Raw genomic sequence first — 22,939 nt, 5'->3', positions numbered from 1 at the left:
GTTATCAGTTCAGCTCCCCGGCTTCACATTCCTAGCTAACAAACCGCATAAACATCTTCATCTATAGTCTAGTCTTCCTGTCTCCATGCAAGAGAATTACTGAATTAGTATCCATAGAAGATTCATAGCACACGCAATACATAAAGAAATATATGCATGCACTAGCCTTCGTGACAAGTAGCCTTTGCCCTGATGACTTTTAGATTCAATCAACATGTGCTCCAAACACGAGATATCAGATATGCTATAGGTACAGGTCGTTCTGACATCCCAGACTTTAGTCTCCTCTTCTAGTGCTAGAAGTCAGAGCCCCCAGCTCTCCCCAGTTACACGTCATGGCCCGTTTGCGCGCACCAGTAGGTTAAAGGTTCCAGCTGCCCAGGTAGCCCCCTCCATGTATCCACCCATTTATGACACTTCTGTGACGTTTACATCACATGTCTCCGTGCACGCCCTGTGCACGCCTTCTTTTTACGCCCATATGTTCTTATCTTCCGTTTGTCACTTGTTACGCCTACTGTATTCAATGCAATTGTACTGTTTTACTATATATACTGTATGATGTTAATGTGATATGGGCGACTTCCCTTTGTCCTGTGTCTGTCCCTTCCTGAACCTTAGCAGGTGATGGAACCCGATGGTCCATTGGCTCGAGCCATCTGATTAAAGCCCGTATGACTCAGATACCACGGATTCTGCCTCTTATTTATTGAGCTATCCTTTTCAGTTAATGCATAGAAAAATAGTACCGGTAATTATTTATTTATTTACCACATAATGGCGCCCGAACAGGGACGAGCCCCTTCCCCACGCGCCGGCGATGTAACGCAGGCCCCCTGACCCTTCTACAGCCGTGACGGACCCCAACTGTGCACGTGCAGATATTTCTGCTTCAAGTCTCCCTCAGGCCCACGGAGGAGACGGAGACTGCGGTCCGGCATCCAGACGAGGCGGTGAGGAAGGCGGATCGTCCCAACCAGAGCCCAAGCCGAGAGAGCAAGGTCCGAGGTATCCGGAGGCCCACCTGTTTCCGAAGCCCGAAGCCCGAGGCGCATGCGTAGCAGTAACCAGACGTCGTAGCAGTCCAGTCCAGTCCGAGGCCTTCAGTTCTGCTTCCCGGTGAGTACCGTTGCTGGGAACGTATCTAGACGGGTTCATTAATTTGTGCCCGGTCCGACGGGTTTGGGTACACAGATCCAGTCCGACGTGTTCACCTAGGTGGATACGGTATGACGTGTCTCTTTAGGAGACCGGTATGTTCTGTACTGTTTTAGCAGTGCATCCAGTAATTCTAGTAAGTCTGTTCTCGAGAAATCCAAGTATTATGTTTTCAGTTTATTAGGTAGTGTCTGTTCGAACTGTTATTAATGTATTTTTGATGTCGTGGTATGAGTGATTTGTTTGCTGTTCATTACTGTGTTCATTGTGTATTGTGTTCAAGTTCAAGTACGGTTCAAATATGCCGCTGTTTTCTAAGTTACGTCAGATAAAAACCAGAAAAGGGTTGCTCGAAGAATCAGTTCCTGTTCCTCCTAGGGACAGTCCTGGACATTTCATGTACCATAAGCATGGCTTAGATGCCATACTGTATCTAGATTTATGGGTGGACCACACCAAGGATCTTGAAGAGAAATATAGATGGCCTGTTTCAGGAACATGGGATTATAATTATTATTATTATTAACGAGTTTTATATAGCGCCTGGTTACCCTTGGGCATCCGGGATGCCGAGTGCATCATGAGAGTAGAAGAAGCATTATGGAAAAAGAAAGCCAGACAATCCCAGAAAGATGCCATAGAATTATGGCGTAAAGAATCCCATAAAAGAACAGAAAAGGAATTCAGAAAAGCAGAACTAAGTAGGGAATCCTCAGAAAAAGGCCAAGAAAGGGAATTACTAGAAGAAGGTGAACGAGTTAGAGCAGAACAATCAGACAGACAAAGAAATGCCCTTATTAAAGGTATGTATCCCCTTCTCGCCGAGGGTTTGCCGAAGGCGACCCCGGAAACACCCTGTAATTTACCGCCACCATTGGTCCCGATTAAGCTACGTCATAAACCGACCGCAGCCGAAATCTTCCTTTCTTCCTATTTAGATGACACTGTCCCAGAATATGCTAATACAAATCCTACTCCGCCTGTTCAAGTTCAACCTCCTGTTAATAACGTAATTACTGTGCCTCCAGCCGTTGGTCCCGGGAATCCTGTTAATGTGCCAGTACCCCAGGACCAACCCACATTACGTACACCTACTTTACCAGTCACGTTACCAGCAGCTGCACATTCAGTATTAATTGATGATTCTAGTTCAGGAGGAGCAGGGGGAGGTATTCCTATCACGCCGCCTCAAACAAAACGACTGACACTGAGAGACGCAGCATTACAGCGTACGCCAAAAGTGGCTACGTACGAAGCACTCAAACGGTTCCTTAATGATTGCAGATATGACCCAGTGCCGGGTGAAGATCACATGATATTGCATTCCGTACGTTTACGACGAGTTGCAAACTTCTTGATTACCATATCAGATATGAAAGAGCATTTAGACAGAATATATCATTTCATCCGAACAGGGGAGACACCAGAAAGTATTCACGAAGCTATGGCACACAGGAAAGTCGAGATTCAAGGCATGATTTTGCAATTTTTAATAAATTGTTTAATAAGAGAACAGGATCATCCTGATAAAGACAAAGAAGAGATGAAAGTCCTGATAAGATGGAGTGACAATATAGCAGACGGAAAACACAAGACACAGAATAGTATAGAAACCATGTACAGAAAGATCCGTAAAGAAATTATAAGCATACACGAGAGGGAGAAAGCAAGAATAATAGCAGAGAAAGAGAATGACTCTTCAGACGAAGATATAGACAACGAGAATCCCACCAGAATAGCGTATGTAGGTAGGACGAGACCTCTGATAGACACACACGTCTAGACTACAAGAAAGCTTTTCCTCCTCCCGTACCAGAACAGAGTTCTCTTGAACAATTATTCCAGGCTACCGATAAAGTTCTGAAATTACGAATAGGTTACAGTGAGCTTAGTACCATGCATGAACAGGAACTAGCCCGATCAGCAGTTCGATGGACTTGTGGAAAAGTAAATTTTGCCATGTTCTGTGTCCCTACGTGTCCTCCATCTTATGTTATGTGTGCATGATTAAATATGCATATGTATCCCCCATGTTTGATTAAAGACGCAATTACAGTTGTGTCCATCACTAGTATGCCAGTTTCCAGTTCTCGTGAAAGCTACGAGTATCAGGCCTATGTAAAGTTGCGTTGCCACGTTTCTCAGTGTGCACGTTATTTCATTGTAAAGTCCCCGTTTCTAGGCCTCAAAAGGGCCCGGACACCAGATTCAGCTCCTGTCTCCTGAGCCCTCGCTGAGGAGCGATACAGCCCCCACCTGTGTTCCTCGACCCTTCACTTACTTCCTGCCTCGCAGTGCCCGGCTCAGCCTGGCTCTGCCTCTGAGTCTGCCAAGAGTATGTTATGATTCTAGTTATCAGTCCAGCCCTCCTTCTCTGCATTCCTAAGCTACTGAATCGCATCAATAGTTTCCGTCATCGTCTAGCCTTTACGTCTCCATGTAAGAGAAATACTGCATTTAATGGTCATTTAATATTCTTCATCACGCACTACATGTAGAATAATGCATGCACCAGTCTTAGAGTCTGTTAGCCTTTACCCCGATAACTTTTGGATTCTATCAACATGTTCTCTAAACATCAGATACTAGATATTGTTTAGGCACATGTCGCCCTGACTCTCCAGACTTCAGTCTCTGCTCCTAGCACAGAGTTCATAGCCCCCAGCTTCTCCTAGTAACACGTCATTGTCAGTTTGCGCGCACCATTAGGTTAGAGGTCCCGGCTCCTTAGGTAGCCCCCTCCATGTTTCCGCCCCATTTATTACATATTCTGTTACGTTTACATCACATGTCTATGTATACGCCCCTGTTACACCCATTTTTCACCCTTATCTTTCGCGACTGCTATTGACCACACCCACTGCTCCGCCTACTGTAATTCACTGTAATGTAACTGTTTTAGTATATATATGTTATGCATTTGTTATTAAAGTTATCCTTCCTTCCTTCCTGTCCTATCCTGGAGCGCGCTCATCCCAGACCTTGTCCGTGCAGGTTGTCCTGTTCCTGTCCTTTATGCTGTATTAAACCTGCAAACTCCTACTACCTCGAATCTTGACTCTTATTTATTGAGCTATCTGTTATTGCTATGTCCAGACAAACCTAGATCCGGTATTATTTATTTATATACCACATAATGGCGCCCGAATAGGGACTTGCCCTTTCCCCACGCGCCGGTGAAGCCACGCCGGCCCCCTGACCCTCTGCAGCCGTGACGGAACCATACCGTGCACGTGCAGGTATTTCTGCTTCAAGTATCCCTCAGGCCCACGGAGGAGACGGAGGTGGCGGTCCAGCATCCAGACGAGGCGGTGGAGGAACGCGGCGAGTCCCGACCAGAGCCCAAGCCGAGAGTCCAAGGTCCGAGGTATCCGGAGGCCCACCCGTAACAGAAGTCCGAAGTTCGTCCGTCCGGCGTCGAAGCAGTCCAGTCCAGTCCGAGGCCTTCCGTTCTTGCTGCCCGGTGAGTACCGTTGCTGGGGTAGTATCTAGACAGGGTCAATCTAATTGACTCTGGTCCGTGGGTTTTGGAGGTACACAGACCCAAAACGAAGTGTCCACTTCGGTGGATGCGGGTCCTGACGTGTCTCTTTATGAGACCGGTAAGTTTCGTACTGTTTCAGCAGTGCATCTAGTTTCTGTTCTAGTCAGTCCTGTTCTCGAGAAAATTCATGTATTCTGTTTTCAGTATTCCAGGTAGTATTCTGTTCGAACTGTTATTTTAAAAGTTTTTCATGTATTGTAATGTCGTGGTATGAGAGTGGAGTAATTATCGTGTTCATTGTGTATTGTATTGTGTCTAGATTACAGTTCCGTCATGCCTTTATTCTCGAAATTACGTCAGTTAAAAACCAGAAAAGGTCTGCTAGAAGCAGCAGTTCCTGTCCCGCCTAGGGACAGTCCAGGTCATTTTATGTATCAGAAGCATGGCATAAGTGCCATATTATATCTAGATTTATGGGTAGAGTATACCAAAGAGTTAGAGGAAAAGTATAGATGGCCCGTATCAGGTACGTGGGATGCCGAGTGCATCATGAGAGTAGAAGAAGCATTATGGAAAAAGAAAGCCAGACAGTCACAGAAAGATGCCATCGAGTTATGGCGCAAAGAATCTCATAAGAGAACCGAAAAAGAAATCAGAAAGTCAGAACTAAGTAGAGAATCCTTAGAACGAGCCCAAGAAAGGGAACTAATCGAGATAGGTGAACGAGTTAAAACAGAACAGTCAGACAGACAGAGGAATGCCCTCATCAAGGGTATGTATCCTCTTCTTGCCGAGGGCTTGCCAAAAGCGACCCCGGAGGCACCCAGTAATTTTCCGCCACCATTAGTTCCGACCAAGCTACGTCACAAACCGACTGCAGCTGATATTTTTATTTCGTCCTATTTGGACGACACAGTCCCAGAATATGCAAATCCTGTTCCGCCAGCTCCTGTAAATAATGTAAATCCTGCTCCTCCAGTCACCGGAGTACCTGTTACGGTACCCCCGGTCCAGCCTACATTACAATTTCCCACCGCACCGGTACGAAGAGTATCAGTCGATGATTCCAGTTTAGGGGCCGCAGGAGGGGGTCCTCCTGGTACCCCGCCACCGCACCAACGTAGAACGTTGGCCGAGTTACATGAATGTGCGTTACAGCGTACGCCCAAATATAAGTCCGTTGCAGATATCCGACGAGCTCTTACTGAATGCCGCTATGATCCAGTTGCAGGTGATGATAGTACAGTAATATATTCCATCCGTGTAAGACGGGTGACCGGGTATTTGGACACCCTACCAGATATGAAAGGAGATCTAGACAGAATATATCGTTTCATCCGTACAGGGGATGATCCAGAAAGTATTGGCGAAGCCATGTCTCAAAGGAAAGCTGAGATCCAGCTCATGTTATTAAAGTTTCTGATTAATTGTCTAATAAGAGAACAAGATTCCCCGACTAAAGATCCGGCCGAAATGAGAATCCTGACAAGGTGGAGTGATAATATAGCCGAGGGTAAGCACAAGACTATCAGTAGTATAGAGAGTATGTACAAGAAAATTCGTAAGGAAATACTAAAGTTACACGAACAACGTAAAGCAGCACAAGTGAGCGAGAAAGAAAATGACTCTACCGAAGAGGTAGACGACGAGAATCCCACTAGAATAGCGTATGTAGGAAAATCTAGATTTCCAGATCGCCATTTGCGCCTAGAACACAAGTCAGTTTTACATCATCCAGCACCAGAACAAGGTTCTCTAGAACAAGTATTTCAAGCTACCGATCACATTCTGAAATCACGAATCGGTTACAGTGAGTTAAGTACTATGCATGAACAAGAACTAGTCCGATCAGCAGTCCGATGGATTACTGATTCTACCACTTTTCCAGACGAAATAGTGGCACAAATGTTCCTGAAACTGCCCCCAGCCGAGCAGCGACTGGTGGGTATGTATATGATCCAGCACCTCATTACTCTGTATGAGGGTCAGCATTCTGATCCTGGTCCGTTACACGATGTCCTGAACGAGTTACTCCAGTATAGATGGAAAGGTTTAGGTACCGATTTAATTAGTGTCATTCTAGAACAGCGCCACAAATATAGAACGTTTTTGAACCCGCATTTTGTTCATGTCTCACCCCCAGAAAGTAAACCCTTTTACATAGATAGACAGAACCCGTTACGAGAAGTACACCCAGTCAGGACAACAGATGGTGAAATGCAACGAGTGTTTGTTTACACTCCGATTACAAAGATGGAACTCTTAGAGATGAAGAAATTAATTCCCTGTCACGATAAAGATCCAGCAGGGTTCCACCGAGAATTAAAAGACATGCTCCGTATGGGAGAATACACGTATCCAGATATTATTAAAATGTTAAAAGTCCTGTTGCCCGCAGGGGTATACGAGAAACTCAAGGAAAAAGATTGGGAGGTGGGAGAGAAAAAGATCGATTGGGCAGTTCTAGAAGCTGAAGATAAGATACGAGTACCAGGTACCGGTCTAGGAGAGAAATGTAAAGAATTACCAGAACTGTTGATACAAGTTTTGCCAAGGTTATTAGCCACTAAAAAGGAAGACTGGGATGCAATCTCAGCCTGTAAACAGAAACAAGACGAAGACACTAGTGATTTTTATTCTAGATTCGAGAAATGCTTTAGTATTAACAGTGGCCTCAAGACAAGTAGCGAGTCATACCCTCATCTTTTTGTTACTAAATTAGTCGAGAATTCAAGTCCACAAGTTAAGAATCGAGTTTTGAAAGTCGAAAGTACCTGGCAAGCTAATACTCCGTCCCAGATGTTACAGATGCTTCAATACCACCAGAATAGAATCAGAGAAGAGCAAGATCATGAAAGAAAACGTATGAAAGACACGAAAATGAAAGTACTAGTTGCACAATCTGTTCCTCAAGACAGTCAGAAGAGGGGTACGAATCAAGCCAGTCATCCTGCAGTTCCCGTTAAAGGGACATGCAATTATTGTAAACAGCCAGGTCATTATATAAACGAGTGTGCAGTTCTGAAACATAACATAGCTACTGGTAAGACTAAAGAAAGACCACGTCCGCCTAGACAAGAACAAGTTTCACAGACTTCTCAGCCACAGAATGCACAACAGACAGTTCCAGCACCGCAGCCTATTGCTGCAACACAGCATGTTACACAGCAGATGTACCAGTATGCACAGTCCGAGTATCCAGAGTATCAGCCATATTCATGAAACAGCCTAGAGAGGGAGGTAGGCTTGCCTCTCATCGAGATACCTGTAGATCAAGAGGGTCCCTATGTTCATAGTCAAGTACTAGGGAAAGACAGAAAGTTTTTGATTGATACAGGGGCAAGTAGGACCACCATCAGTCACGCCGAGGTTCCAGGGGCTCCGCTCTCAGGCTCTAGAAATGTTTCCCTTGGATTTTCAGGAAAGCCTATTGTAAACGAGATATCTAAGCCAGTTACTCTAGAAGTAGGTCCATTGTCCCGCACTACTGATCTGTTACTTACGAAGTCATGTCCAGAAAATTTGTTAGGTATTAAAACACTGAAAGAATTAGGTGCAGTTATTTGCTGCTCCCCCGAGGGAATACGATTGTTCCTACGTGACTTCAAGGGTCACTATGTATTACGAGATTTTGATCCGAGATTGTCCAATGTTCCGCAGCATCTATGGGCACAAGGTCCAACTGATGTTGGTTATATGCAAATCACACCCCATCGTGTGACTCTCAAGCCAGGTGTAGTCCTGCCACGAATCAGACAGTACAGATTGCCACCTGAGGCTGTAGCAGCCTTATCCAAAATTATTGACGAGCTCATCGCTCAAGGAGTAGTTGTAGAAACTGACTCCAATGTATGTAATTCTCCGATCATTCCAGTCATGAAACGTACTGATCCAAATGCACCCCCAGTATATCGATTAGTGATTGACCTTCGAGAGCTTAACAAATGTATCATTCCCCAGTACCCAGTTGTCCCAGATATCTCTTCCCTACTGACAGCCATTGATTCTGAAGCCACATTTTTTTCAGTCATAGACCTCAAGAACGCGTTTTTCAGTGTCCCCATTCATCCAGACAGCCAGTTTCTTTTCGGTTTTTGTTTAAATGGAAGGAGCTATATGTTTACACGAGCTCCTCAAGGTTTCACAGAAAGTCCTAGTATTTACAGTCAAGCACTTAAGAGACAACTAGACAATATTCACATGCCAACTGACACTGCCCTGCTCCAGTATGTCGATGATCTACTGATCACAGCCCGTTCTGAACGTGCTTGCGAGCGAGCATCCCTTACAGTCTTGTATTTCCTTGCCGAGATGGGGCACAAGGTGTCCCCTTCGAAGCTTCAATTCTGTGTCCAGCAAGTGATCTATTTAGGCCACTTACTGTCCAAGAGGGGTAGGCAGTTGACACCTGACCGTATCCAGTTAATAGCGAGTCTTCCTCAGCCCAAGACCCAGAAGGAGGTACGTGCTTTTATCGGCCTTACTTCTTATTGCAGACAATTGATTCCTCAGTATGCATTTCTAGCTAAACCACTGATACAGTTAACGACACAGGAGGCAGCCGTATCGACTGTCCTCCCTTGGACATCTGAACATACACTTAGTTTCAACGAGTTAAAGAAAGCCCTATGCCAAGCTCCAGTTCTAGCTACACCGAACTACAGTAAGCCTTTTACACTTTTCGTCACTGAACGTGAAGGTACAGCATTATCTGTTCTTACACAAGATCAAGCAGGACAGTACAAGCCCTGTGCTTATTTTTCGAGCACATTAGATCCTGTAGCCCAGGCGCTGCCTGCGTGCCTCAAGTCAGTTGCAGCCACAGCATTAGCTATCAGACAAAGTGATTCCATAGTATTAGGACATTCCTTGACAGTACAAGTTCCACACTCCGTGGAAGTTCTTTTAAACCGAACACAGACTCAGCACTTGACAATTGCACGTTTGACAGGTTATGAATTGACACTGTTCCAGCCACACATAGAAATCAGACGCTGCAACGTTCTAAATCATGCAACACTGTTACCGTCAGTTACTTCAAATCCTGCCACACACGACTGTGTGGAAGTAGTTAACATTATGACTAAGCCAAGACAAGATCTGACAGATATTCCATTACCAGATCCCGACCTGACACTTTATGTGGATGGTTCATGTATGAGAACAAGTACAGGAGAACTAGTAGCCGCGTATGCAGTGACTACAGACACTGAAGTTATAGAAACACACCGTATTGACACCTTGTCTGCTCAAGCAGCAGAGCTAGTCGCTCTGACTCAAGCCTGCATACACGCCAAGAACCTGAAAGTTAATGTTTACACAGATTCACGTTACGCATTTGGAGTCGTACACGACTTTGGAGTGCTCTGGCAGGAGAGAGGTTTTATGACTTCTCATGGAACCAAGATTCAGCATGGTCTCCTTATTCAAGCTCTGTTAGATGCCATACACTTACCGACATCTATTGCTATCATGAAATGCAAAGCACATACGAAAGTTACTGACACTATTTCCCAAGGTAATGATCTAGCAGATCGCACAGCCAAGCTTACAGCTCAGACTCCAGACATTTCAGTTAATAAGACACCGACATACACTCCAGATCCGACTACCTGTATGACAGTTAAGGACCCTACTCAAGATGTCATAGATATCCAGTTACATGCTACTCCCGATGAAATCAAGAAATGGTCCGAACAAGGAGGGGTCCAGACAGATCAGGGATGGGTAACGAAGGGTAAAGCCACATGGTTTCTCCCCGATTCTATGGTTCAAGTCATTATCAATACCGCACATAGTCCAGCACATTTAGGAGAAAAAGCTATGTTAGATAGTATCCAGACCATTTGGTTCAACAAGCATTTACGAGCTGCAGCCAAGCAGAAAGTCCGTACCTGTATGATATGTTGCCAGTTTAATCCAGGTAAAAGTGTCCCGGTGGAACAAGGTGGATTCCAGCCCCCTGACCACCCTTTTGAGGTCCTCCAGATGGATTATATTCAGATGGAGCGATGTCGAGGTTTCAAGTATGTCCTTGTAGTTGTATGCGCTTTGTCCAGGTGGACAGAAGCATATCCAGTCCCAGATTACACAGCCGCGACCACTGCCAAGCAGTTGGTTCGTGAATTCTTCCCCCGTTATGGACTCCCTAGGGTCGTGTATTCAGACAACGGCCAGCCATTCTCATCCGAGCTTATGAAACATATTTCCCTTTTGTTAGGGTACCAGTGGAAGTTCCATTGTGTACGCCATCCTGAAGCAGCCGGTCTCGTAGAGAGACATAATCAGACCCTGAAAATCCGAATTGCAAAAGTATGTAAAGAGAAAGGTGTGGACTGGCTAGTAGCTCTGCCAGTTGCCTTGTTTTATATGCGCATGGTCGCACATTCCAGATCAGGTCTGTCCCCGTATGAGGTCGTATTCGGCCGCCCCCCTAACATGTGGGGTACACCTAGACCTCGAAGTATTACCGATGTTTCAAGTAATATGCTGACAGATTACCTAGCTTCCTTGATGTCTGCCCTCAACTCTTGTCGTTCACAGGTTGCTGCCGCCTTTCCAGACAATACCGAGGTGGCACCGCATGAAATCGTTCCCGGATCCATGGTTCTTGTCAGGAACTTTGATCGTTCAAGTCCGCTGGAGCCTCGCTGGAAGGAACCCCGACTGGTCCTCCTAACCACCCGTACAGCCGTGAAGTTGGAGGGCAGGAAAGACTGGGTGCATCTGTCGCATATAAAAAAGTTTTATGGACTGAAACCTGTTTCAAAGAACATTTCCGAGGATTCTAAAAACTGCCAAAGTACTATTCTTAAGGACTGTCCCGCAAAAGACATTGCTACGAACCCTTCCCTGTTAGAGAAAACTCCGCAGCAGGAGTATAAGCTTAAATTAAGGTCTAGTAAAATAAGTCAGCCAGTTTGATTGTCTAAGTCCTCCCCTAGGTGAAACGGTTAGACCGGTTTCTGACATGTATATAATAGACCCCCACAGAGAGAGAGTTAGTGAGAACTCTAAAAGTTGCACTATTATTTTATGTTTTCTGCTATATTTTAGCATTATGATTTCCTGCACCAGTTATGCATTTTATTTGTGTTTTTCAGTTTCTCATGTAAATAAGTCTGCTAATGTTACAGTAGAGCACACGTTTAGTGATCTGCCTCCTCATGAACTTTCTTATCGTCTTGCTATGCGTAATAACTCCTTTATCCGCATGTTACATTATTCACACCAGACCAGCAATGGCACAAATTGTTGGGTGTGTGGTCGACTCCCCCCTTTCCAGACACCGAAGGGAGTTCTGCCACTCTTTCCTTATCCATTTTCACATAATGGTTCGTGTGGAGCATGGTCCACGTTAACGTCATCCTCAACGGATATGTCTTTACTTAACAGTACATGTTTCCCAGACAAGCAAGGTCTTCCCCACAGAACAGGGTTAGATCTAGAAAATGAAGTTTATAATTTAGGTAATTATTCTTCGAATTTTATGGTCCTGAATGTTCAGTCTGATTCTACTCCAGACTTACCTGCTATGTCAGTATTACCAGTCAAAGGTGAATTATGTGTCCGAAATAATGGTTCCGTACATATAGGCCATAGTGATTGTACTACTATTGTCAAGTATAGTGACAGTGGGAAATCTATTTTCAAAGCTTCACTTCATTCTTATTTTGTTTGTGGTCAGACCGCATATGTTCGTCTGCCCCTTGATTGGGATGGTACATGTTACATCGCCTTCCTACTGCCACCAGTTTTCCTAGCCCCACCTGACTATCATAGGAATTCCCACCTAGTACATACTAGACACAAGAGAAATCTCCCGATTGTCGATTATACTGAAACTGCTCTAGAGCAATACATAGATATCAATAAAGGTGTCTTCCCTTACTTAGGTACTGTTGTAAATAGTAAACTGATACGTAGATTAACCAGAACACTTGAAGCAGTAGTGATCGAGACTACTTCTGCTCTAGGTAACTTAACCGAAGAGCAATCCTTTATGAGAATTGTCGTGCTCCAGAATCGTCTCGTCCTTGACGTCATACTGGCCGATAGGGGCGGGGCATGTAGAGTCATCGGATCTAGTTGCTGCATTTTCATTCCTAATAACGCACCGTCTGTTTATTCAGCTATTACCAGACTCCATAATATTGCCCATATGTTACACCAAGATCCAGGCACCTGGACATGGTCCAGCTGGTTCTGGAATACAATTTCCGCCTGGGGATGGAAAGTATTGTCATTTCTGGGTATTGCAGTAGCGATCATATTCAGTTGCTGCCTCTGTTTACAATGTGGCCCTGCGATTTGCGGCATTTGTGCTACATCTTGTATTCCTAGTCCCAAGTCCCGTTCTAAATCCAGTTCCAAGAAAATTCGAGACGAGCAAATGATACTGTATGAAATGATAGATGGTATCATGAATATTGATGTTTCCTGATGGAAACGTAGTGACAAGGAGGGAATGTGGAAAAGTAAATTTTGCCATGTTCTGTGTCCCTACGTGTCCTCCATCTTATGTTATGTGTGCATGATTAAATATGCATATGTATCCCCCATGTTTGATTAAAGACGCAATTACAGTTGTGTCCATCACTAGTATGCCAGTTTCCAGTTCTCGTGAAAGCTACGAGTATCAGGCCTATGTAAAGTTGCGTTGCCACGTTTCTCAGTGTGCACGTTATTTCATTGTAAAGTCCCCGTTTCTAGGCCTCAAAAGGGCCCGGACACCAGATTCAGCTCCTGTCTCCTGAGCCCTCGCTGAGGAGCGATACAGCCCCCACCTGTGTTCCTCGACCCTTCACTTACTTCCTGCCTCGCAGTGCCCGGCTCAGCCTGGCTCTGCCTCTGAGTCTGCCAAGAGTATGTTATGATTCTAGTTATCAGTCCAGCCCTCCTTCTCTGCATTCCTAAGCTACTGAATCGCATCAATAGTTTCCGTCATCGTCTAGCCTTTACGTCTCCATGTAAGAGAAATACTGCATTTAATGGTCATTTAATATTCTTCATCACGCACTACATGTAGAATAATGCATGCACCAGTCTTAGAGTCTGTTAGCCTTTACCCCGATAACTTTTGGATTCTATCAACATGTTCTCTAAACATCAGATACTAGATATTGTTTAGGCACATGTCGCCCTGACTCTCCAGACTTCAGTCTCTGCTCCTAGCACAGAGTTCATAGCCCCCAGCTTCTCCTAGTAACACGTCATTGTCAGTTTGCGCGCACCATTAGGTTAGAGGTCCCGGCTCCTTAGGTAGCCCCCTCCATGTTTCCGCCCCATTTATGACATATTCTGTTACGTTTACATCACATGTCTATGTATATGCCCCTGTTACACCCATTTTTCACCCTTATCTTTCGCGACTGCTATTGACCACACCCACTGCTCCGCCTACTGTAATTCACTGTAATGTAACTGTTTTAGTATATATATGTTATGCATTTGTTATTAAAGTTATCCTTCCTTCCTTCCTGTCCTATCCTGGAGCGCGCTCATCCCAGACCTTGTCCGTGCAGGTTGTCCTGTTCCTGTCCTTTATGCTGTATTAAACCTGCAAACTCCTACTACCTCGAATCTTGACTCTTATTTATTGAGCTATCTGTTATTGCTATGTCCAGACAAACCTAGATCCGGTATTATTTATTTATATACCACAGACTAGTGATTCTACCACGTATTCAGACGAAGTAGTAGCCAAAATGTTTCTGAAGCTTCCCCCAGACGAACAGCGACTGGTGTGTATGTACATGATCCAGCACCTCATTACACTGTATGAGGATCAGCATTCTGATCCAGGTCCTTTATATAAGGTATTGAACGAGTTACTCCTAAACCGATGGAAAGGTCTAGGTACCGATCTGATTAGCGTCATTTTAGAACAACGCCACAAATACAGAACATTCCTGACTCCACATTTTGTTCCTGTTTCACCCCCATTCTACATAGATAGACAGAATCCGTTGCGAGAAGTGCATCCTGTTAAAGGAACGGGGGTGATCTCGAACGAGTATTTGTTTACACCCCTATAACGAAAATAGAACTACTCGAAATGAAAAAGTTAGTGCCCTGTCACGATAAAGATCCAGCAGGGTTCCACCGTGAGTTAAAAGACATGCTCCGTATGGGAGAATACACGTATCCAGATATCATCAAAATGTTAAAGGTCCTGTTGCCCGCGGGCATATATGAAAAACTCAAAGAAAAAGAATGGGAGGTGGGAGAGAAAAAGATTGACTGGACAGCGTTAGAGAACGAAGATAATACACGAGTTCCAGGTACTAGTCTCGGGGATAAAGCCAAAGAGTTGCCCGAACTGTTAATACAAGTCTTGCCAAGATTACTAGTCACGAAAAAGGAAGACTGGGATGCCATCTCAGCCTGTAAACAGAAACAAGACGAAGACACTAGTGATTTTTATTCCAGATTTGAGAAATGTTATTAATAGCGGTTTGAAAACAAGTAGTGAGTCGTATCCACATCTTTTTGTTACCAAACTAGTTGAGAATTCTTTACCACAAGTTAAAAATCGAGTACTGAAAGTCGAGAGTACCTGGCAAGCTAATACCCCGTCCCAAATGCTACAGATGTTACAGTATCACCAGAACCGAATTAGGGAAGAGCAAGAACACGAAAGGAGACGTATGAAAGACACGAAAATGAAAGTACTAGTTGCACAGTCTGTTCCAGCAGATAGTCAGAAGAGGGGTACGAATCAGACTAGTCATTCTGCAGCTCCCGTTAAAGGGACATGCAATTACTGTAAACAGCCAGGTCATTATATAAACGAATGTGCAGTTCTGAAACACAACATAGCTACAGGTAAGACGAAAGAGAGACCGCGTCCTCCTAGACAGGAACATGTTCCGCAGAATTCGCAGAAACCGCAGAACGCACAACAGACAGTTACAGTACCGCAGCCTATAGCTGCCACACAACACGTTACACAGCAGATGTACCAGTACGCACAGTCAGATTATCCAGAATATCAGCAGTATTCATGAAACAGCCTAGAGAGGGAGGTTGGCTTGCCTCTCATCGAGGTTCCTGTAGATCAAGAGGGTCCCTATGTACACAGTCAAGTATTAGGGAAAGACAGAAAGTTTCTAATCGATACAGGGGCAAGTAGGACTACCATCAGTCATGACGAGGTTCCAGGGGCTCCACTCTCAGGCTCAAGAAATGTTTCCCTGGGATTTTCAGGAAAGCCGATTGTTAATGAAATATCAAAACCAGTTTCCCTAGAAGTTGGTCCATTGTCCCGAACTACAGACTTGTTACTTACGAAATCATGTCCTGAAAATTTACTTGGTATTAAAACATTGAAAGAGTTAGGTGCTGTAATATGCTGCTCTCCGGAAGGAGTGAGATTGTTTTTACGTGATTTTAAAGGACATTATGTGTTACGAGATTTTGATACAAGATTACTGAATGTACCAAAGCATTTATGGGCGCAAGGTCCAACTGATGTAGGTTGTATGCACATTACACCATATCGTGTCACTCTGAAACAAGGTGTTGTATTACCACGAATCCGACAGTACAAATTGCCACCTGAGGCTGTAGCAGCTTTATCGAAAATTATTGACGAGCTCATTGCTCAAGGAGTAGTTGTAGAAACTGACTCCAATGTATGTAATTCTCCTATCATTCCGATTCTTAAACGTACTGACCCAAATGCACCTCCAGTTTATCGATTAGTAATTGACCTTCGAGAACTTAATAAATGTATCATACCCCAGTACCCAGTGGTTCCAGACATCTCTTCCCTATTGACTGCCATTGATTCTGAAGCTACGTTCTTTACTGTTATTGATCTCAAGAACGCATTCTTTAGTGTCCCCATTCATCCAGACAGCCAGTTTCTTTTCGGATTCTGTTTAAATGGAAGAAGCTATAAATTCACACGTGCACCTCAAGGTTTCACAGAAAGTCCTAGTATTTACAGTCAAGCACTTAAAAGACAACTAGACAGTATTCACATGCCAACTGACACTGCCCTGCTCCAGTATGTCGATGATCTATTGATCACAGCCCGTACAGAACGTGACTGCGAGCGTGCGTCACTGACCGTCTTGTATTTTCTGGCAGAAATGGGGCACAAGGTGTCCCCTTCGAAACTGCAATTCTGTGTCCAGCAAGTGGTATACCTTGGACACTTGCTGTCCAAGAGGGGTAGACAGTTGACACCTGACCGTATCCAGTTAATAGCACATCTTCCACAGCCCAAGACACAGAAGGAGGTACGAGCTTTTATCGGCCTCACTTCTTACTGCAGACAATGGATTCCTCAGTACGCATATCTAGCCAAACCACTGATACAGTTGACAACACAGGAGGCAGCCGTATCGACTGTCCTCCCTTGGACCCAGGAACATACACTTGTTTTCAATGAGTTAAAGAAAGCTTTATGTAATGCACCTGTTCTAGCGACACCAAACTACAGTAAGTCTTTTACACTTTTTGTTACTGAACGTGATGGTACAGCATTATCTGTTCTCACGCAAGATCAAGCAGGACAACACAAGCCTTGTGCTTATTTTTCAAGCACATTAGATCCAGTAGCCCAGGCTTTGCCTGCGTGCCTCAAGTCAGTTGCAGCCACAGCTCTAGCTATCAGACAAAGTGATTCCATAGTGTTAGGACACTCCCTGACAGTACAAGTTCCACACTCCGTGGAAGTTCTTTTAAACCGAACACAGACTCAGCATTTGACAATTGCACGTTTAACAGGATATGAACTGACACTGTTTCAGCCACACATAGAAATCAGACGCTGCAACATATTAAATCCTGCTACACTGTTACCCTCGATTACATCAAATCCTGCCACACATGACTGCGTGGAAGTTATTAACACCATGACAAAGCCAAGACAAGACTTGACGGACATTGCATTACCTGATCCAGACCTGACACTTTACGTGGATGGTTCATGTATGAGAACAAGTACAGGAGAGTTAGTGGCTGCGTATGCAGTGACTACTGAAACTGAAGTTATAGAAACACATCGTATTGACACCCTGTCTGCTCAAGCAGCAGAGCTCATCGCTCTGACCCAAGCCTGCATACGAGCCAAGAACCTGAAAGTAAACATATACACAGATTCACGTTATGCATTCGGAGTCGTTCACGACTTTGGAGTCCTCTGGCAAGAAAGAGGTTTCATGACCTCTCATGGAGCCAAGATTCAGCATGGCTCCCTCATTCAAGCTCTGTTAGAAGCAATACATTTGCCGACAGCCATTGCCATTATGAAGTGCAAAGCACATACGAAAGCCACTGACGCCATTTCCCAAGGTAACGATCTGGCAGATCGAACAGCCAAGCTTACAGCTCAGACTCCAGACATTCCAGTTAACACGACAAAGACAGACGTTCCAGTCCTGACGACTTGTATGACAGTTAAGGACCCTACACAAGACGTACTAGACATACAGACACATGCTACCCCAGACGAAATCAAGAAATGGTCTGAACAAGGAGGGGTCCAGACAGATCAGGGATGGTTGACGAAGGGAAAAGCCACATGGTTTCTCCCCGACTCTATGGTTGAAGTCATTATTAATACAGCACATAGTCCAGCACACTTAGGAGAAAAAGCCATGTTAGACAGCATCCAGAACCTTTGGTTTAACAAGCATTTACGAGCAGCAGCTAAGCAGAAAGTGCGTACCTGCATGATCTGTTGTCAGTTCAATCCAGGTAAAGGTGTCCCGGTGGAACAAGGTGGATTCCATCCTCCTGACCACCCTTTTGAAGTCCTCCAGATGGATTATATCCAGATGGATCGATGTCGAGGTTTTAAGTATGTCCTCGTAGTTGTATGCGCTTTGTCCAGATGGACAGAAGCATATCCAGTCCCAGATTACACTGCCGCGACCACTGCCAGGCAGTTGGTTCGTGAGTTTTTCCCACGCTATGGTTTGCCCAGGGTCGTGTATTCAGACAACGGACAGCCATTCTCATCCGAACTCATGAAACAAGTATCACTTCTGTTAGGGTACCAGTGGAAGTTCCACTGCGTACGACACCCCGAGGCAGCTGGCCTCGTCGAGAGACACAATCAGACTCTGAAAAGACGTATAGCAAAGGTTTGTGCAGAGAAAGGTGTAGATTGGATGGTAGCCCTACCGGTTGCCCTTTTCTATATGAGAATGGTCGCCCACTCCCGATCTGGTCTGTCACCGTTTGAAGTTGTGTTTGGTCGTCCCCCAAACATGTGGGGTACACCTATGCCACGTAAAATCACCGATGTTGACAGTAATATGCTGACAGATTACCTAGCTTCCTTGATGTCTGCACTACTCTCTTGTCGGTCACAGGTCGCGGCTGCCTTTCCAGACAACACCCAGGTGAAACCGCACGAGGTCGTTCCAGGCGACCTAGTCCTCGTTAGGAATTTCGATCGTTCAAGCCCTCTGGAGCCCCGCTGGAAGGAGCCGAAACTTGTTCTGATGACCACAAGGACTGCCGTGAAGCTGGAAGGCCGGAAGGGCTGGCTACACTCCAGCCACATCAAGCGTTTCCATGGACTCCGTCCAAAGACTTTTCTCAAGGACTGCCCCGATACTGACTCTAAACTTCCCCTGTTAGAGAAAACTCCGCAGCAGGAGTATAAACTCAAGTTAAGGTCTAGCAAGTCAGACAGTTTAATTGTTTAAGTCCCTCTCGGGTGAAGCGGTTAGACAGGTTCCTGACATGTATGAGATAGACCCACATAGTGAGAGAGATAGAAACTCCAAGAAAATACGTTATTGTAAGAATCTGCGCAGCAGATGTGTTGTTACATTATTGTTTATGTTATTTCTGAGTCTTACGATCACCTGTATAAGTTACATTCTCCATGTATTTTTTCCTCCTCTTGATTCGCATGTACATCTTTCCTCTAATGATACAGTAGAGCACACTTTTAGTGAACTACCTCCTCACGAGTTATCCTACCGACTTGCAATGCGCAACAATACTTTTATACGTATGTTACACTATTCACACCAGACCAGCAATGCCACTAATTGTTGGGTGTGTGGTCGATTCCCCCCTTACCAGACACCGAAGGGAGTTCTGCCACTTTTTCCCTATCCGTTCTCACACAATGGTTCGTGTGGAGCATGGTTTACATTAACATCATCCTTAGACGATGAGTCCCTTCTGAATAGAACATGTTTCCCAGACAAGGAAGGTCTTTCCCATAGGACAGGGTTAGATCTAGAAAATGAAGTATACGACCTAGGTAATTTCTCTGTGGAAAAGTAAATTTTGCCATGTTGTATGTGCCTACGTGTTCCCCATGTTATGTCATATGTGCATGATCGATATGCATGTATCCCCTTTCTGATCGATTAAAGACGCAATTACAGTTGTGTCCATCTCTAGTATGCCAGTTTCCAGTCCTCGTGAAAGATACGAATATCAGGCCTATGTAAAGCTACGTTGCCACGTTTCACAGTGTGCACGTTAATTCATTGAATTGTCCCCGTTTCTAGGCCTCAAAAGGGCCCGGACTCAGATTCAGCTCCTGTTTCCTGAACCCTCTCCGAGGAGCGATACAGCCCCCACCTGTATCCCTGACCCTTAGCTTACTTTCATGCCTCGCAGTGCCCGGCCCGGCCTGGCTCTGCCTCTCAGTCTGCCAAGAGTATGTTATGTTTCTAGTTATCAGTCCAGCCCTCCTTCTCTGCATTCCTAAGCTACTGAATCGCATCAATAGTTTCCGTCATGGTCTAGCCTTTGTGTCTCCATGTAAGAGAAATACTGTATTAATATTATAGAATATTCCTCGCACACGCAATACAAGTAGAATAATGCATGCACCAGTCTTAGCGTCTGTTAGCCTTTACCCTGATAACTTTTGGATTCTATCAACATGTACTCTAAACACCAGATACTAGATATGCCTGGGTACATGTCGCTCTGACACTCCAGACTTTAGTCTCCTCTTCTAGCGCAGAAGTCATAGCCCCCAGTTCTCCCTGGTAACACGTCATTGCCAGTTTGCGCGCACCACTAGGTTAGAGGTCCCAGCTGCTCAGGTAGCCCCCTCCATGTTTCCGCCCCGTTTATGACATATTTTGTTACGTTTACATCACATGTCTATGTATACGCCCTGTACACGCCTTCTTGTTACATCATTTTGCCCTTATCTTTCGCGACTGTTACGAACCACGCCTACTGCTACGCCTACTGTATTGAATGTAATGTATTTTGTTTAACTATATATATTGTGGACGGATATTAAAGTTATGCGCATCATTCCCAGATCCTGCCCCCGGCAGCTGCCATCCTATTCCCGTACAGGCTGTCCTGTTCCTGTCCTTTTATGCCTGATTAAAGCCTGTAAACTTCAGCTACCTCGAATCTTGACTCTTATTTATTGAGCTACCTGTTTATTGATTAATTCCGAAAAATAGATCCGGTAATAATTTATTTATTTACCACATAATGGCGCCCGAATAGGGACTTGCCCTTTCCCCACGCGCCGGAGAAGCCACGCAGGCCCCCTGATCCTCTGCAGCCGTGACGGAACCATACCGTGCACGTGCAGATATTTCTGCTTCAAGTATCCCTCAGGCCCACGGAGGAGACGGAGGTTGCGGTCCAGCGTCCAGACGAGGCGGTGAGGAACGCGGCGAGTCCCGACCAGAGCCCAAGCCGAGAGTCCAAGGTCCGAGGTATCCGGAGGCCCACCTGTAACTGAAGTCCGAAGTTCGTCCGTCCGTCGTCGTAGCAGTCCAGTCCAGTCCGAGGCCTTCCGTTCTTGCTGCCCGGTGAGTACCGTTGCTGGGGTTGTATCTAGACAGGGTCAAATAATTTGTCTCTGGTCCGTGGGTTTGGGTACGCAAATCCAACACGAAGTGTTCACTTAGGTGGACGCGGGTCCTGACGTGTCTCTTTATGGGACCGGTAAGTTTCGTGCTGTTTTAGCAGTACATCTAGTCATTCTAGTAATTTCTGTTCTCGAGAAATTCATGTGTTCTGTTTCCAGTATTTCAGGTAATATTCTGTCCGAACTGTTATTTTAAATGTTATTCCATGTGTTTTCAATGTCGTGGTATGAGTGATTTGTTTTCTTAAGTTATTATTGTGTTTATTGTGTATTGTATTGTGTCCAGACTCCAGCCTAAGTTATGCCTCTGTTCTCGAAATTACGCCAGTTAAAAACTAGAAAAGGTCTGCTCGAGGAAGCAGTTCCTGTCCCGCCTAGGGACAGTCCAGGTCATTTTATGTATCATAAGCATGGCATAAGTGCCATATTATATCTAGACTTATGGGTGGAGTACACCAAAGACTTAGAAGAGAAATATAGATGGCCCGTATCAGGTACGTGGGATGCCGAGTGCATCATGCGAGTAGAAGAAATATTATGGAAAAAGAAAGCCAGACAGTCCCAGAAAGATGCCATCGAGTTATGGCGCAAAGAATCTCATAAAAGAACCGAAAAAGAAATCAGAAAGTCAGAATTAAGTAGAGAATCCTCAGAAAGAGCCCAAGAAAGGGAATTAATCGAAGTAGGTGAACGAGTTAAAGCCGAACAGTCAGACAGACAGAGAAATGCCCTTATTAAGGGTATGTATCCTCTTCTTGCCGAGGGCTTGCCAAAAGCAACCCCGGAAGTACCATGTAATTTTCCGCCGCCATTAGTTCCGATTAAGCTACGTCATAAACCGACCGCAGCTGATATTTTTCTCTCGTCCTACTTGGACGACACAGTCCCAGAATATGTAAATCCTGCTCCGCCAGTTCCTGTAAATAATGTAATTCCTGTTCCTCCAGCCACCGGGGCACCTGTTACAGCACCTGTTACGGTACCCCCGGTCCAGCCCACAGTACAAGTTCCCGCTACATCAGTCACTCTTCCAGCCCGTACAGTACCCGTCGACGATTCTAGTTTAGGAGCCGCGGGGGGAGGTCCTCCTCGTACCCCGCCCCAACACAAACGTGTAACGTTAGTCGAGTTACATGAACGTGCGTTACAGCGTACGCCCAAACAGCAGTCCGTTGCAGATATTAGACGAGCTCTCACTGAATGCCGCTATGATTCAGTCCCAGGCGATGATAATATGGTTATATATTCATTGCGTGTAAGACGGGTGACCGAGTATTTGGACACCCTACCGAATATGAAAGAAGATCTAGACAGAATATATCGTTTCATCCGTACAGGAGAAGATCCAGAAAGTATTGGCGAAATCATGTCTCAAAGGAAAGCTGAGACCCAGCTCATGCTATTAAAGTTTCTAATTAATTGTTTAATAAGGGAACAAGATTACCCGACTAAAGATCCGAACGAAA

At 45.0% G+C, this 22,939-nt stretch overlaps 1 protein-coding gene across 1 annotated transcript in view; it reads right to left on the bottom strand.

The window, feature by feature from the left end:
- STAB1 (stabilin 1) overlaps positions 1 to 22,939 on the bottom strand; it is a 769,578-nt gene that overhangs the window by 120,533 nt on the left and 626,106 nt on the right. The gene's annotated exons all lie outside the window — the stretch shown is intronic.

Source organism: Lissotriton helveticus, chromosome 9, assembly GCF_964261635.1.
Source record: "Lissotriton helveticus chromosome 9, aLisHel1.1, whole genome shotgun sequence".
Lineage (NCBI taxonomy): Eukaryota > Metazoa > Chordata > Amphibia > Caudata > Salamandridae > Lissotriton > Lissotriton helveticus.
Note: the sequence above shows the minus strand (reverse complement) of the source record. Positions and strands in the feature narration are given on the sequence as shown.